The sequence below is a fragment of the Chiloscyllium plagiosum genome, chromosome 33, assembly GCF_004010195.1.
Source record: "Chiloscyllium plagiosum isolate BGI_BamShark_2017 chromosome 33, ASM401019v2, whole genome shotgun sequence".
NCBI classification, from domain to species: Eukaryota; Metazoa; Chordata; class Chondrichthyes; order Orectolobiformes; family Hemiscylliidae; genus Chiloscyllium; species Chiloscyllium plagiosum.
In genome coordinates, this window is record NC_057742.1 from 29,835,102 (window position 1) to 29,853,384 (window position 18,283).

At 41.8% G+C, this 18,283-nt stretch overlaps 1 long non-coding RNA gene across 2 annotated transcripts in view; it reads right to left on the reverse strand.

Annotated features, from left to right (window-relative positions):
- Positions 1-8,159: 8,159 nt before the first annotated feature.
- The window catches only part of LOC122539979, a 29,972-nt gene continuing 19,848 nt past the window's right edge, over positions 8,160-18,283 (reverse strand). For both annotated transcript variants that reach the window (XR_006309223.1, XR_006309222.1), the window contains exons 2-4: positions 17,051-17,103; positions 12,553-12,669; positions 8,160-8,271 (exon numbers count right to left, since the gene is read on the reverse strand). This is a non-coding gene — a long non-coding RNA (uncharacterized LOC122539979). The remainder of the gene's footprint in view (positions 8,272-12,552; positions 12,670-17,050; positions 17,104-18,283) is intronic.

Consider the following 18,283-nt stretch of genomic DNA (forward strand, 5'->3'; position numbering starts at 1 on the left):
GAGTATAAAGGCAGTAGGAGTGTACTTAAGAGGGAAATCAGGAGGGCAAAAAGGGGACATGAGGTAGCTTTGGCAAGTCGGGTTAAGGAGAATCCAAAGGGTTTTTACAAATACATTAAGAAAAAAAGGGTAACTAGGGAGCAAGTAGGGCCCCTCAAAGATCAGCAAGACAGCCTCTGTGTGGAACCGCAAGAGATGGGGGAGATACTAATCAAGTATCTTGCATCAGTGTTTACTGTGGAAAAGAACAGGTAAGATGTAGAATGTAGGGAAATAGATGGTGACATCTAGAAAAATGTCCATGTTATAGAGAAGGAGGTGCTGGATGCTTTGAGATGCATAAAAGTGGATAAATCCCTAGTTACCTCATCAGGTGTACCCTAGAACTCAAAGGGAAGCTAGGAAAGTGATTGCTGGGCCCCTTGCATAGATAGTCACAGGTGAGGTGCTGGGAGACTGGAGGTTGGCTAACGTGGTGCCACTATTTAAGGAAGGTGGTTCGGAAAAGGCAGGGAACTACAGACCAGTGAGCCTGACATCAGTGGTGGGCAGGTTGTTGGAGGGAATCCTGAGGGACAGGATTTTGGTGTACTTGGAAAGGCAAGGACTGATTAGGGACAGTCAGCATGGTTGTGTGTGTGGGAAATTGTGTCTCATGGACTTGATTGAGTATTTTGAAGAAGTAACAAAGAGGATTGATGAGGGCAGAACGCTGTATGTGATCTATATGAACTTCAGTAAAGCATTTGACAAGGTACTCCATGGGAGACTGGTTAGCAAGTTTAGATCTCATGGAATACAGGGAGAACTAGCCAAATGGATACAGAATTGGCTCAAAGGTAGAAGACAGAGGTGGTGGTGGAGGGTTGCTTTTCAGACTGGAGGCCTGTCACCAGTGGAGTGCCACAAGGCGCAGTGCTGGGTCCAGTGCTTTTCATCATTTATGTAAATGATTTGGATGTGAATGTAGGAGGTATAGTTAGTAAGTTTACAGATGACACCAAAATAGGAGGTGTAGTGGACAGCGAAAAGGGTTACCTCAGAGTACAACGGGATTTTGATCAGATGGGAAAATGGGCTGAGGAGTGGCAGTTGGATTTCAATTTAGATAATGCAAGGTGTTTAAATTGAACTCCAATAGCCACTCCTCAAATCAGAGCAGGGCTTACACACTTAACGGTAAGGTCCTGGGCAGTGTTGCTGAACAGAGAGCCCTTGGAGTGCAGGTTCATAGTTCCTTGAAAGTAGAGTCACAGGTAGATAGGCTAGTGAAGAAGGTGTTTGTATAGGTAAAAACAATGACTGCAGATGCTGGTAACCAGATTCTGGATTCGTGGTGCTGGAAGAGCACAGCAATTCAGGCAGCATCCGAGGACAGGCAAAATCCGAGGACAGGCAAAATCGACATTTCGGGCAAAAGCCAAGGTGTTTGTATGCTTTCCTTTATTGGTCAGAGCATTGAGTATAGGAGTTGAGAGGTCATATTGCAGTTATACAGGACATTGGTCAGGCCACATTTGGAATATTGCATGCAATCCTATCAGAAGGATGCTGTGAAACTCGAAAGGGTTCAGAAAAGAATTATAAGGATATTGCCAGGGTTGGAGGATTTGAGTTATAGAGAGAGGCTGAATAGGTTGGGCCTGCTTTTCCTGGAACATCAGGGGCTGAGGGGTGACCTTACACAGGTTTATAAAATCAAGAGGGCATGGATGCAGTAAATAGACAAGGTTTTTTTTCCTAGGGTGGAGGAGTCCAGAACCAGAGGGCATAGATTTAGGGTAAGAGGGGAAAGATATAAAAGAGGCTTAAAGGGCAGCTTTTTCAGACAGAGAGTGGTGTGTGTATGGAATGAGCTGCCAGAGGAAGTATTGGAGGCTGGTAAAATTACAGCATTTAAAAGGCAGCTGGCCGGGTATATGAATAGGAAGGATATTAGATTAAATTAGATTACAGCGTTGAAACAGGCCCTTCGGCCCAACAAATCCACACCGACCTGCCGAAGCGCAACCCACCCATGCCCCTACATTTACCCCTTACCTAACACTACGGGCAATTTAGCATGGCCAATTCACCTGACCTGCACATCTTTGGACTGTGGGAGGAAACCGGAGCACCCGGAGGAAACCCACGCAGACACAGGGAGAACGTGCAAACTCCACACAGTCAGTCGCCTGAGGCGGGAATTGAACCCGGGTCTCAGGCGCTGTGAGGCAGCAGTGCTAACCACTGTGCCACCATGCCGCCCACCAAGTGCTGGCAAATGGGACTAGTTTAGGTTAGGATATTTGGTCGGCATGGATGTGTTGGGGCAAAGGTTCTGTTTCTGTGCTGTACATCTCTGTGACGCTATGACTCTAAGTCTTTCGGGTCAATGCAGGTCAGTTAGTCGCAGTTGTGTACCCCAGCTACTTCTGTGATCTGTGTTGTTCTAAAGTGTATCAAGAAAAATGTTACAAGGGACAATGTCCTTTCCATTTATGCAATGGGATTTTATTGAGACTGCACAATTGGTCTCTCTTGAATTGTCACTGCCTGACTGCAATGGTCTGTTGCATTTTTGCAACCATATCAACAATAAGTTCTTCTTTCTGAAATAGATTGATGTGATTGGAGTGTAGGGTCACCCTGGCAAACATGTTTTGAATTTGTTCAAGTAGTAGTTAAAGTCTGAGGCAAGAGTTGTTCATTGGTGAGACCCAACGGACTGAGGTAGGGTCTTTCAATACTCCTGAGGTAATTGTTTACGGTGTGTGCCAGACTTGTTCATTAGTGAGAGTCAGCAGCACAAGGCAACTTCTTAACCATATGTATGAAGTAATTGTTTTTGTAACCGTCAGTGAAATACTTGGACTGAACAGAGAGATTTTTTTTAAAAATAAATGAGATTAGGCAAAATAACAAAAATGTACATGGTAGTAAGTATTAACATATTTGAGATATGGTAGAGTATTAAATGAACAAATTCATTCCAGCTGGCGTTATAGATTGACCAGTTGCAGGCTTCCCAAAACTCCAATTAACCTTAGTTTTGCATGTACTTGGAGAAATCTCAAATCGGGATTTTCCCATTATACTTGGACGAGTTATTTTCAGCAGGATAAAAATGAATGCAGTCCATGTGAAAATAGCACCAACAACCTTCATTATTTCATACACCAAACATCTAGGGTAAGTAATTTACTCCTGAGTAACTTATTCATTAATGAAGACCCGTGTGAAGTGTTTGTGGACCTCACCTGTGAATAACTCAATGTTTGAGGAAATGCATTCAAAAATCAATTTCAGGTTTCATATGTCAATGACATTCAGTTCTATCCCGCCACCACACCTCCAGACCTCTGTAGTGTATCTGGTTTTTCACATTGCTTGTCCACTATTGAATACTGTGTGATATTTTTCACCACAGTGTCAATCCCTAGTAAATATCACCAGCCAAGCTATTCGCAACCTTAGCATTGTGTTTGCCCCTGAGGTGAGTTTCCAACCATAGATCTGCATCATCACCAAGCCGAACAACTTCTACCTCCATAACATTAAACAACTTTGGCTCAGCTTATCTGTTGCTGAAACCCTCAACAATACCTTTGTGATCAGTGGATTCCATTATTCTAATGCTCTTCGGGCTAGCTTCCCATCTTCCACCCTACATGAAGCTGAGTTCATCCAAAACTCTGCTTCCTGTATCATAACACCCTAAATCTGATTCACCCATCACCCTTAAGCTTGTTGAAATTCACCAGCTCCAACAGTGCCTTAATTATAAAATCCTCTACCATGTTTCAAACCCCTCTACGACATCATCCTTCACTACCTAAGAAACTCTTTCAGCCCTATGTTGCTTCAGTATCTCTGAACATTTCCAATTCTTGCCTCTTGCGTGTATCTCCGATTTTAATTGGTTGACCAGTGGCCATGCTTTCATGGTCTGAAATTCTCAAATTTTCCACCAAGCCCCATTGCCTTTCAACTTCTCTCAACTCTGAAAATGATTCTTGAAACATCTATTTTTATGGTCAAGCTTTGATGACCTCTTCTGTCAAAAATCTATTTAAAGTTTGGGCGAAGATTTGTAGCTCGGGTGCTCGTGGTTGTGGTTCTGTTCGCCGAGCTGGAAGTTTTTGTTGCAAACGTTTCGTCCCCTGGCTAGGCGACATCATCAGTGCTTGGGACTGCACAAAACACTATATAGGACAAACAGGAAGACAGCTAACAATCCGCATACATGAACATCAACTAGCCACGAAACGACACGAACAGCTATCCTTAGTAGCCACACACGCAGACAAAAAGCAACATGAATTCGACTGGGACAAAATTACTATCATAGGGCAAGCCCGGCGAACAGAACCACAACAAAAATCTATTTATTGATGTTTCTTTCAGGACACTCCACCATTCCATTATGGCTGATCATCTGACTCAATGTGACTTTCCTACACCTAGTTCCAAATTTCTTGATATCTGAAAAGAGACATGGTCCCAGTAATAATCTCTGCAGGACATAGCTGCATACTTCTGTTCTAAAATGTAATCATTCTAAAGTGATGATGTTAGTGACTGCATTAAGTTCTAACTTATCTGTTGGTGTTGAACAGATTTGGGTGAGGAGAAGGCAGAACATATCAGAAGTGCGTACCAAGATCAATAGGTCTCCTCACTGATTAGTCACAAAGTCTAATGAGCTTATGTAACTTGCACCTAATTGCTATCATGCAATACAATACACCAGGTTAAGCTAAAGGTCTCTCCTTGTTAAGACTCAATTATGGCTGATCTTCTGCCACTGTAAATCAATTAAGCCATCAGACCCAGAGGAAGGAAAGGGGATTGGGAGCAGCTTTCTTCGACCCACAATTACATATGGTGACTAGCAGTGGACACCGTTGCTTAATATCATAAAATACAACATGAAAATATTATTGAAACTCAGAAAATAAATTTCCAGAATAACAAGTAAGTTTACAGTTTCAAGGACTTTACCATTTTAAGAACTACTCACACAGACAGGCCACAACTGCAACAGCTTGAATAATTTAGCAATCAGCAAGAACAAACATGGAAAATGCTGGAGAAACTCAGCAGGTCCAGCAGCATCCATGGAGAGAGAGGCAGAGCTAATGCTTCAAATCCAATCTGACTCAACTTCAGAACTGTCATCAGGAACTGCTAGAAAGGTCAAAATGAAGAATAAGTTCTCCTGGCTAAAACGTTTACCTCAGACCTGGAAAGGAAGTGAAGAAAAAGCAGCATGGACTAGAAAGAAATTGAAAAGCTGTCCGACTTGATAGTTACAGATTTCATCGGGAATCAAGGATTTGGAGAGGCATTCCAATTAGAGATTCAGCTATGAAGTAACCATTTCAAAGCTCTGTGAGTGAAGTTAAAAATCTTGTTAGACAAGGAAGAAATGTGCAAATGAACAGCAAAAAAAAAACTGAGAAGGCTGGAAGTAATTAAAGGTTGTCCATGCAGTTCACAACAAGTGAACTGGTGCAGTCACAATTCTGGTGGGAAGAGTGCACTGGAAATATATCAGGTGACTCTGCCCATTGTTCCATGAATCATCACAAGTGGGAAGTATGATTGGTTTAATCTCAAGGATGGTTAGTGACTGACTGAACCACTGTCAAAAATGAAAGAAACACCCACAATGTTTTATCAATGAACAATCAAAGATAACCAAAAACCTAATCATTGTAAAAAACCTATCGTCTGATACGTGGCAAAAACAAATTATTAATTATAAATATGAAAATTTTACTATAGCCCCTTTAAATTCAAACATACACAAATTTATTCACAGCAGGATTGACAGATGTAGTCAACAAATAGGGGCAACACAGTGGTTCAGTAGTTCAGTAGTTAGCACTGCTGTCTCACAGCACCAGGAACCCAGGTTTGATTCCATTCTTGGATGACTCTGTGTGGAGTTTGCATATTCTCCCTGTGTTTGCGTGGGTTTCCACCAGGTGCTCTTGCTTTCTTCCCCAGTCCAACGATGTGCAGGTCAGATGGTTTGGCTATTCTAAATTGCCCATAGTGTCCAGGGAATTAGGGTTGGGGGTGGTTCTGGCTGAGATACTCTTTGGAGGATTGGTGTGGACTTGATGGGCTGAATAGCCTGCTTTCACACTGTATGGATTTTATGAATAATGAGAAGATTTGTAGTTTAGGTTGAGGTTTTGGATGTAGGTTTGCTCACTGAGCTGGAAGGTTCATTTTCAGATGTTTCATCACCATTCTAGGTAACATCATCAGTGAGCCTCCAGACGAAGCATTGGTGGTGTAGCTCGCTTTCTATTCATATGTTCGGTTTTCCTTGGGTTGGAGATGTCATTTCATGTGTTCACATCATTTTCTATGGTGGTATCACTTCCTTTTTTTCCCTTGGGCATGATAAATGCGATCCGAGTCAATGTGTTTGTTGAATGAGTTTCACTTGGAAAGTCATGCTTCTAGGAATTCTCGTGCATGTCTCTGTTTGGCTTATCCTAGGATGGTTGTGTTGTCCCAGTCAAAGTGGTATCCTTCCTCATCGGTATGTAAGGATACTAGTGCGAGTTGGTCATGTCTTTTTGTGGCTAGTTGGTGTTCATGTATCCTGGTGGCTAATTTTCTACCTGTTTATCCAATGTAGTGTTTGTTACAGTTCTTGCATGTTATTTTGTAAGTGACATTAGTTTTGGTTGTTGGATAGGGTCTTTCAAGTTCATCAGCTGCTGCTTTAGTGTGTTGGTGGGTTTGTGGGCTACCATGATGCCAAGGGGTCTGAGTAGTCTGGCAGTCATTCCCGAGATGTCTTTGATATAGGGGAGAGTGGCTAGGATTTCTGGATGTGTTTTGTCCGTTTACATTGGTTTGTTGCTGAGAAATCATCAGACTGTGTTCATTGGGTACCCCTTCATTTTGAATATACTGTATAGGTAATTTTCGTCTGTTCTTCATAGTTCCTGTGTGCTGCTGTGTTATGGCTCGTTGGAATAATGTTCTGATGCAGCTTCATTTGTGGATGTTGGGATAATTGCTTCTGTAGTTCAATATTTGGTCCACATGTGTTGTTTTCTTTTGGAGGCTGGTTTGCAATTCTCCTTTAGCTGTTGGCTCTACTGTGACATCTAGGAATGGCAGTTTGTTGTTGTTTTCCTTCTCTTTGATGAATTTTATGCCAGTAAGGGTATTGTTAATGGTCTTGAAGGTTTCCTCTAATTTGCTTCATTTAGCGATGACAAAGGTGTCATCCATGTAGCAGAACCAATCTAAGGAAACCCAAACACATAAACAGAAAGCGGGCTACACCAGCATGGCTTCATCCGGAGGCTCACTGAAGATGTTACCTAGTATGGTGATGAAACGTCTGAAAACGAACCTTCCAGCTCAGCGAGCAAACCTACATCCATGAATAGTGACTTTAGGAATATCATGGCTGGAAAATGTAGTCAAAAAAGCGCAAAGTCTGTGGATCAAAATCCAAGCCATAAGGGGAAACGAGGAGGTGACTTCTCTCATTGTTTTTGGTTTCTGGCGATGATATCACATTGTCAATGGTAGCAATACTGAACTGTTCCAGACTCCCTCTGGGAAGATATTCTGAAAAGGATACACTGGGGATATTGGGCATCCCAGCTGCACAATCAGGGTCCAGTCAGTGGTATTGTAGCCAGAGATTTCAACAGAACTTGAAGCTCTCATAACTCATTGTGAAATCTGCAAATGTCCAGGATTTTCCAATTTGGAAAATAAAGCTCTCATCACTGGAGAAAAGTAAACTGACAGAAACCTGCAAAGTTTCCAAAAACAAGTGAGCTTGAGCTCATTGATGGAATCTTTAATGGAGTTGTTCAGACAGCACTAGACTTAATGAACAAATTGTAATAGCAAAATTGAATTTGATGTCAAATGATTAAACAACACAAAGTCAAGAAGAATATTCCAATTCTTCACCTTCCAGGATGAACTATCAATACCAATGACCTACCTCAGTCAGCAGGATAAATCCACCAATTATTTAACTGAAAATGTGAATATGTTGGGTTCACCAGCAAGAAACCAACAGAGGGACAATAAGATATTCAACTTAATCAATAACTTAAAGTAAGTAATTAAACATCAGCATAGACGTATTAACAGATTGAGAATAAAGATTTATTTACATCAATTGAAGATGACCTGCACATAACTCCATGGAACCAACACTGAGGTGGGATGACTAATATCCACTTGTCCAGGACGTGGTCAAGACAAAACTACTTGGCACGGAGATCCAGGATACTGTTGAAAAGAAATTGCCTGGTTAGAAATCCAGGATATACTCATACAGACTTAGGAGGTGATCTGGCAGATTATATTGAGATCTCATGAAGTGTGGACCTATAATAATAACGTTCCCTATAGTCTTAGTAACAATATCTGATTAACTGATGTTACTTGGACCTAATTACCATCATATGAAGCCAACAGCCTCTTCTTATGAAGGCATAATAGTTGTTGATTGTCCACCACTATAAACCAATTAGGTCCTTAGACCAACCAAAGGAAAGAGGATTTGTTACAGCATCCTACTACCCATTAATACCACACCATCCGGCCTGAAAAACTATTGACTCACCGCTTATTTTTGCTTTGTGTCCTTCAGACAATATTGTATCAGTGCAGCTGCTACCACTTTCATCCTATGGGTTTCAATTTTGTCAACAATTCTATAATGTAGTAATTTATGAAATATCTTTTGAAGCCCATACACGCACCAAGTACAGTACAGTCATTGCTCTTTCCATTACTTCAGCAAGAATTAGATTAAATTATTCAAACATGATTTGCCTCTAAGAAATATTTGGCTGCTTCTGTTGTATTAACTCCTATTTTCCTAAATGCCAAATAAGTTTCTCCACCACCCAATGTTACTCTGAAGTGTTTGTGCAGATGATCTGTCAGTGCTTTTTTGAACCTTGTTTTAACATTTACAATCCTCCAGTTCCCTGACATCACTTCAATACCTAATGGGGATTAGAAGATTTAGGCATAACGATTCCTATTCCTGTCTTTGGTGTCTTCATCAACCAAGGATGCATCTCATCTGGACTGAATAAATTTTATATCCAAAAAAAATGACAAACTTTTCAGTACCTCTTCTTCATCTATTTTTATCCTGCCCAATTTTTCTGTTGCACTTCCTTTAAATGAGCATTTCAGAAACTCTGCTTTAATAAAGACAAGTACAAAGTACTCTTTCGTACCCCTTTCATGCCCTCTGCCTCTTCAAGTTCTCTACAAGACAGCGAAGACCACATCAGGAGCACCTGATGCAGTAAACCACATTGGATGTCAGGCAGGTGAACTTCTGTCTCAGCTTAAACACTTCTGCCAACTCCAACTAGACCCCAACACCAAGAACATCTTCGTCTCCCCACCCATTTCTGCCTTCCGCAAGGACTACTCCCTTCGCCAATCCTTTGTTTGCACCACTCTCCCCCCACCACTACCCCTCTCTGTCTTCCACAAGGATCATTCCTTTTGCCAGTCTTTGGTTTGTGTCATTCTCCCCACCAACTACCCCTCAAATTCCCAAGTACCTTCCCTTGCAACCAGAAAATATGTAAAACCTGTCAGTACACAACCCGCCTCCCCTCCATCCAGGGCCCCAAACACTCCTTCCAGTGAGACAGAGGTTCACCTGCCTCTCTTCCAACCTAGTTTACTGCATCAGGTGCTCCTGATGTGGTCTTCACTACATTAGGAAGATTGAACAGAAACTTAGGGAATGGCTCATTGAGCATCTCAGCCAGATCCGCAGGGGTCGACCCGACCTCGCATTCACAGCCCATTTTAATTCCCCTTCCCACTCCCTTTCCAACATGACCATCTTTGGCTTCCTCCATTACCACAATGAATCACATCGCAAATAGGAGGAACAACACCTCAACTTACAGCCTGGAGGACTCAACATTGAGTTCTCCAATTTCAAATAACCTCCCTCCCATCCCCCGACTCCCTTCGTAGCCTCTCCCCTTCCCTTCCACTGCTCCCTGCCACCAACCTGATTCATTCCTCCTATTGACCAACCAGGTTGTATCCTCGACGTGTCATCACCTATCCCCACTTCACCACCCTTTCCCCGCTCCCCCCTTTCTCTACAGCTCCCCCTACACCCACTCCCAGTCCTGAAGAAGGATTACAGCTGAAACGTCGACTTCTGCACCTCCTGATGCTGCCTGGCTTGCTGTGTTCTTCCAGCCTCCTGCCTGTTATTTGGAAATTATGAACTTAACATTTATTTTAAACTTGCATTTTCTGTCACCCTTTAATCGCTATATATTTAGTCATCCAGCGAGTTCTAGCTTTGCATGTTCTTCTTCCCTACCTCAAGGGAATATGACTACCCTATACCAAAACTGTCTCCTCTGAATGATTCCCATTGTTCAATTAGTGTATTTATGATTCTATCTTAATCAATTATTATGATCCAAATGGAACAGAAGACCTCCATCTGACTTTTCTTCCAGTTTTGCATTTGCACATTTGATAATTCTATTGTCTCTTTCTACTTTAAAAATAATGATATTATGATCACTGTTTCCAAATGTATGCTCCATTTTCAAATTAGATTTCCAGGAAATCACATCCTCTGTTGATTTCCAGAGCATATGCCCAATGACAGCATTCAATGCTGACTTACTTAACTCATTCCAAAAAGAAGAGATTCATACCTTGTTGGAAATAGAGGTTAAATAAGAGTATAAATAGTGATCGTAAGGTAGGCTATGAGATTTATGGGGAGAAAGTGAGGTCTGCAGATGCTGGAGATCAGAGCTGAAAATGTGTTGCTGGAGAAGCGCAGCAGGTCAGGCAGCATCCAGGGAACAGGAGAATCGACGTTTCGGGCATAAGCCCTTCTTCAGGAATTTATGGCCTCAGTAGCCTGAGACCAAAGAATTATCAATGGAGGAAAACAATCAGCCAGAATTCAATTTTTCAATTATGGATTTGTGGTAATGGTTGAATCAATGGAGGTTTGCTTGATTGCTTTGAAGGTGGAATTACATCAAATATTTTCCCAGAATCCTTTGTCAGAATTTTCTGAGTCTTTTGGTGAGTGACTGGGAAAAATGGAAGACCTACAAATGGCACAGAGTAAGGAGGGAGAAAGTGAGCACTGCAGATGCTGGAGATCAGAACTGAAGTGTGAGGTGCTGGAAAAGCACAACTGGTCAGGCAGCATCCGAGGAGCAGGAGAATTGATGTTTTGAGCATAAGCTCTTTATCAGGAATGAGGGGGTGGCCCAAGGGGCTGAGAGATAAATGGGAGGTGTGTGGGGCTTGGGGGGGGGAAGGTAGCTGAGAATGTAATAGGAAGATGAAGTTGAGCTTGAAGGTGATAGGTCAGAGAGGAGGGTGGAGCGGATAAATGGGAAGGAAGATGGACAGGTAGGACATGTCAAGAGGGAGGTGCCGAGTTGGAAGGTTGGAACTTGGATAAGGTGAGGGGAGGGGAAATGAGGAAACTGGTGAAACTCACATTGATCCTGTGTGGTTGGAGGGTCCCAAGGCAAAAGATGAGGCATTCTTCCTTCAGGTATTGGGAGGTAAGGATTTGGTGGTGCAGGAGGCCAAGCACCTAAGGATAAAAACATCTCCCTAATCTCCAAGATCTGCCTCATGCCCCAAATTCATATTCCCTTTCTTGAGAGCACATAAAATAAAGACATCTTTCCACTTACTACCTTAGTAATGGTATTCACCAGAGGTGCTTCTGCTCAAGCCCTCAGCTCCTTAATTACACAGCAGCTCCAAAAGAAGTCTCTTAATTGGCCAGCACTGGCATCAGGTCCTAACATCAAACGACACAGATTCAGCTTCCACATTCGGCCCTCACAACAGTGTTCTGCCAACTCCATCAAATTCCATTAATTATTTCCATGAATGTTACTTCTATTTACATTCAAAAGAGATTAGATAATACGCAGCAAATGAGATACCTGACCAAAAATGATCATTGGAGGATCTCTATTAATTTAAAGACATTGGAAGACATTGCACAGGGATAGTGGATACATAGACCAACCAGCAGAATGTGACTGGTGCTACTTCCCAATGGGTCTGTGCAAGAAGCCTAACATTTCAGAGCACATGCAAAATAAATAGATGAAGGAATAGAGTAACATTTTTCCAAATTTTCAGACAACAGCAAGTTAGGTCGAGTACTGCATTCAGTTCTGATCGGTATAGCTGAGGAAAGATAAAATTGATTTTTGAAATGCTTCAGCACAGAGTCACCAGAACAATATTGGGAATAAAACATTCTGTGGACCAGTTCTTTATGTTAGATTCATTTTCATTTGAAACTGAATGAATAACAGGGGTGTTGTGGTGCAGTGATAATGTCCTTACCTCTGGGCTGAGTTCAAGTTCCAGTTGCTCTGGTAGAGTGTTATAAAATGTCTAAGCAGGCTGATGAAAAACAGTTGGTGAAAAATTAAGGGTGATCCAACTGAAATGTGAAAAGTGATACACAGAATTGTCACATTCCAAAGGAGGCCGTTCAGCCCATCTTACCAGCACTGGGGGTCCAAGTGAGCATCATGGCTCAGTGCATTTCTCTGTAACCTTGCACATCATTTCCATTCAGTAATTTAGTGGTAGGTAGGGATCAAGTATTTCCTCTGGAGAGACCTGAGTATAACATTAAAATTAGTGCAAGACTGTTCAGGGAATGAAGGCAGGAAGCACTTCATACAAAGAATAGTGGAATTTAGGATTCTATCCCACAAAAAAATTACATTCTGGCCAGCAGGTCAATTGAAAATTTCAAAGCTGAGATCAAAATTTATTTTTTGGTAATAATTCATTGATGAGAAAGCAAGGCAGGTAGGTGGAGGTGGAGATTCCCACCACATTGACTGTGCATAGTAAGGACGTTCAGATGTGCCAATTACATCTTTCTACTCACAAAGAAATCCATTCTCTGTAAAATCATGGAATCTTGAACATTTCACAGGGTCTAAAAAATCATCATTTTGATTCTGAGTGCAGTGAGAACAATGTAATATATTAAAAACAAGTGTTCATACAAGAAAAGCATTTGTCAGAAAATATGCCCTCTATAGTCGGAAATCCCAGCATCCAACAAACTATGAACACCATGTTTAGCCAGGATTAGCCATGGTTAGAGACAAAAAAAACTGCAAATGCTGGATTCCAAGGTAGATAAACAGGAGGCTAGATGAATAGGGCCTATAATGGGGCAGCACAGTGGCGCAACAGTTAGTACTGCTGCCTCACAGCACCAGGGACCCGGGTTCGATTCCAGCCTCGGGCGACTGTCTGTGTGGAATTTGCACATTCTCCCCGTGTCTGCGTGGGTCCCCTCTGGGTGCTCCGGTTTCCTCACACAGTCACAAAGATGTGCAGGTTAGGTGAATTGACCATGTTACATTTGCCCATAATGTTCAGGATGTGTAGATTAGGTGCACTCATCAGGGGGCTGGGTTACTCTTTGGAGGGTCGGTGTGGACCTGTTGGGCCGAAGGGCCTGTTCCTACACTGTAGGGATTCTATGCAGAACACAGCGAGTCAGGCATGATCAGGAGGTGCAGAAGTCAATGTTTCAGGTGCAACCCTTCTTCAGGATGATTAGCTATGGGCCATGCTGAACTATAGGGTAGGAGGATAGGACTGGGTCGACTGCTCTTTGAAGGGTCGGTGTGGATGAGCCGCTTCCACATTGTAGGGATTCTATTATTCTATATGGTCTAATCAATTTGTCCAGAAGCACATTTCAAATCCTCCCCCCAAGAAATAGATTTTAAATTTGGCTTTTAATGGTTTGGGTTTCTGCCCTTTCCTTTTTTATATTGAAGACGCCCTCTGACTTTATTTATACCCCTGAACAATAATTCTGAAAGTTTCTCTCAGATACCACCTTCCGACATTGAAAATTCCAAATTCCTTGCCTCAGATTTCAATCCTTTGACACCAGGAATCAGCTTTCTGTTATTTCTCTATGACACCTTGCCCTTTCTTTGCCCTTCATTGATAAAACCAGGAAGATGAGATTAAATTCACAAAGCCAGTGTTTCTAGTGGAGGGCTTCACAAAAAGGGAGCTAGGGCTGTCGAATCTGTACTATATACCACTCTGCTCAGAGGAGCCCGGAGGCAATGAATTTACTCCAGGGTTCAGTCTGACCAGGAACCTCACTCTATGATTTAGCAATGGAATGCAGCCTGTTTGCAATCCCCTTATTTTTCCATTCACCCCATGAACAATGCAACACCTGGTGAAGGGGAGAGTGTTGTTCATAAATAACAAATAACTAAGACAAAGAAACAAGTGTCTGAAGAAGAGCAGGTGGGGATGGAACAGTTTGAATCTGTAATGCAGAGTTCCACTGCTCCTATTATCTTTTAAGGACTGGCATGAAGTTTCAATGGTTAAAGTCCTAAGGTTAACTCCTATTTGATTCCAAGCCTGTAGTGTAATTAATGTGGTGTAACTGTACTAATGTTAAAAGAAATGAACAGTCAAAGACCTACAGGATGGTGCTCTAGATAAGATTAATTATTAAATTAATATTTATCGTTAAATTTATAGCAAACATACCCCATGGACTGGTTGCTTGGAAATTGAGAATATGGTGGAGATTAAATTATTGCCTCATTGGTCCCATGAGGGTTGGAGAACAGAAAACCAGTTCATACTATGATCAGAATAACTTGGTGAGGTGGGCAAGACACAACTGGTGTAATGCTGAATCCTGAGAAGACAGGTCTGGCCTATCTGGCATTGATCATGTGGATAGCCAGCACGATAAGGAACTGTGTCTCGGCATGGTAGCAGGCTCTGGTTGAAGTAGACAGACCAACCACATGGAGACTGAAAGCAAAGAACTGATCACCATTCTGACAGAGAGAAGCCTAGCAACTTTGCACACATGACCATGTGGCTATATGTCTTACTAGGTATTTGTTTTGAATGTCACATTAAATTTGTTATTTGCATTTGAGAAGCTTGAGTTGTTGATGCTCAAAATTAATACATGAAGCAAAGAGGGATAATAATTTAATAGGGGCATTATTTTAGAAGGTTAATTTACAGATGACATTACACATTAAGTTCACTTTTTCATCCAATATATCTGATATATTTCTGTGTTAGACTTTATCTGATTCTGTTTGACTATGACTATTAATTTGATGGATTAATAAGCAACATGTCAATTTGAAAAATACAATTGCTTATCCATGCCAACCCAAATGCAAATGGGTCTAATTCAGTTTGGGATAGCTGGTCAACATGGACATAGAGCCATAGAGATGTACAGCATGGAAGCAGACCCTTTGGTCCAACCTGTCCATGCCGACCAGATATCCTAACCCAATCTAGTCCCACCTGCCAGCACCCGGCCCATATCCCTCCAAACCCTTCCTATTCATATACCCATCCAGATGCCTCTTAAATGTTGCAATTGTTTCAGCCTCCACCACTTCCTCTGGCGGCTCATTCCATACATGTACCTCCCGACTCCTGTACTCAATACTCTGACTAATAAAGGAAAGCATACCAAACGCCTTCTTCACTATCCTATCCACCTGCGACTCCACGTTCAAAGAGCTATGAACCTGCACTCCAAGGTCTCTTTGTTCAGCAACACTCCCGAGGACCTTACCATTACGTGTATAAGTCCGACTAAGATTTGCTTTCCCAAAATGCAGCTCCTCACATTTATCTGAATTAAACTCCATCTGCCACTTCTCAGTCCATTTGCCCATTTGGTCAAGAACCTGTTGTAATGTGAGGTAACCCTCTTCCTGTCCATTACACCTCCAATTTTGGTGTCATCTGCAAACTTACTAACTGTACCTCTTATGCTCGCATCCAAATCATTTATGTAAATGACAAAAAGTAGAGGACCCAGCACCGATCCTTGTGGCACTCCACTGGTCACAGGCCTCTGAAGGATCTGTTTCCGTGATGTTTGACTCTATGATGCAAAGACACCCACGTGCCCTTTCATAGAACCATAATGCCAATCTCGAATATATACTATTAAGGTATGTGCAATGCTAGTATCTGAGTCGATGGCCAAAAGTGTTAGATCAAGGAGTATTATCTTTTCGTCAGTGCCAGTCTGTCATTATCTCTTCTCTTCTTGGGACTGCTGTGGCTGTACAGGTAGTAGATCTTAAGTGTCTGAAATCAAGGAATTAAACTTGTAAATTTTGGGCATGTGCACAGGCAGCCAGCAATGTGGCAGTCAGCCCTTTGAACAAGCAAATGAGATGGCACCAGCAAATTTGCAGAGCCACTTTTAACACTATATTCATTGCAGTGATGCATCTCTCCTTCAGAAAGAATAAAGTCAACTTCCACACTTTTACTCCATTTTTGTGGATATGAATGCTTAAATTGAGCTGCAAGCAAATGGAACATGTTTCACCTGTATAGGTTATAGAATCTCTACAGTGTATAAACAGGTCATTTGGCCCAACAAATCCACAATGACTTGCTGAAGAGTAACCCACCCAGACCCATTCCCCTCCCCTATTACTCTACATTTACCATTACTAATGCACCTAACTTGCACATCATTGAACACTATGGCCAATCCACTTAACCTGCACACCTTTGGACTGTGGGAGGAAACCGGAGCATCCTGAGGAAACCCATGCAAACACCGAGAGAATGTGCAAACTCCATACGGACAGTCAGCCGAGGCTGAAATGGAACATCGGTCCCTGGTGCTGTGAGGCAGCAGTGCTAACCACTAAGCCACCATGCCACCACTTTTTTTAAAAACAAGTTTACTTCCTATCCCATCAAGCAGCTTCAGGTATTACACAATTAATGTGAAAGACAGATCTCCACACTGTGCTTCAGTAGTTGTTTTCAGCACCAGAAGTTTTGTTTTTGTCTAACTTGGCAGCAGAGATGATTTCACCACGGGGAAGTTGGCAAAAAGTATAGGGCAGGTGGAGAGTGTGGTGCACAGGTCCTATGGCAAAGTGGTTGGATTGGCAAGCAGTATGCGTGTGTCAGGGATAGTGTATAACACCTGTCCTGGAAAGAGGAGTGACTTCCATCCTTGTAACCTGGGTTTCATTTCAACTGAAAAATCAAAGAGGAAAGCTATGAGTTGGGGATCATCTGTAGCTCAATCCAACAATCAGAGTTCTGGGCCAAAGAACTGCCAGTTCAAATTTTGCTGTAGGGTCATGGGCACATAATCTAGGCTGAAATTCCAAAGCTATGCCGAGGTGTGCTGCACTGTCGCAGATGCTGTCTTTCGGGCGAGAACATTAAATTGAAGCCACATTTACTTTAACTTGAGGAAAATATTAAAAACTCTCCCATAGCATCATTTCAAAGAGAGTGGGATAAACTTGCCCTGGTTTTCTGGCCAATATTTATTCCTCAAACAAAGAATCCAAAGAAACAGATTCTCTGGTCACTCTGATATTTGTGTGATATTGGTTTGGATACATTGACAGCATATTCCTTACTTTACAACAGGGATTTCACCTCAAAAGTAATAATTAAAATGCACATTTGGGACGTTGTCAGATCATGTATAGAAATTCAAGTCCATTTTTTTACGTTCATCTCGAAACTTAGTCCAGCTTTAATTTACAAAGAGAATTCAGATTAAATTAAAATGAAAGAAGGATTAAGAAAAACAATGGGGTTAATTGAACAAGGATCAGTCTGAATGGAACCATGCTGTAGTTTTACCGAGTTCCATGAACTAGCGAATGTCAAATTCAAATATTGAACTTCAATCACAGTTTTGGATTTAATTGTAAACAAGGTATGAGGGCGCTTTATATAGATGTATTAGCAAATTTGTATCAACAGCAAAAGCCAGCTGCTACCTAACTGGGAAAATATAGAAAGTAAGTAAGACTTGCATTTATATAGCATCATTCATAATCAAGTCATTCCAAAATACTTTACAGTCAATGAAGTATTTTTGCAGAATAATCAATTTCGGAGACACAGCAATCAATTTCCACAGGGCGAGCTTTCACAATCAGCAGTGTGATAACATGCAGATAAACTACAGAGAACTCTTTGCTTTTCTTCAAAATAATGCCATAGAATCTTTTACATCTACATACTGGGGCATCAGTTTATCATCTCATCCACAATACAGCCCCTCCAACAGTGAAGCACTCACTGCAGATCCATGTGTCAGTCTAGATTTTATATCCATATAGTCATATACTTCTGAGCCCTGCCCAACACTCCCGAATATTAATTACCTTCACTTCTGCATGACTTACTTAGT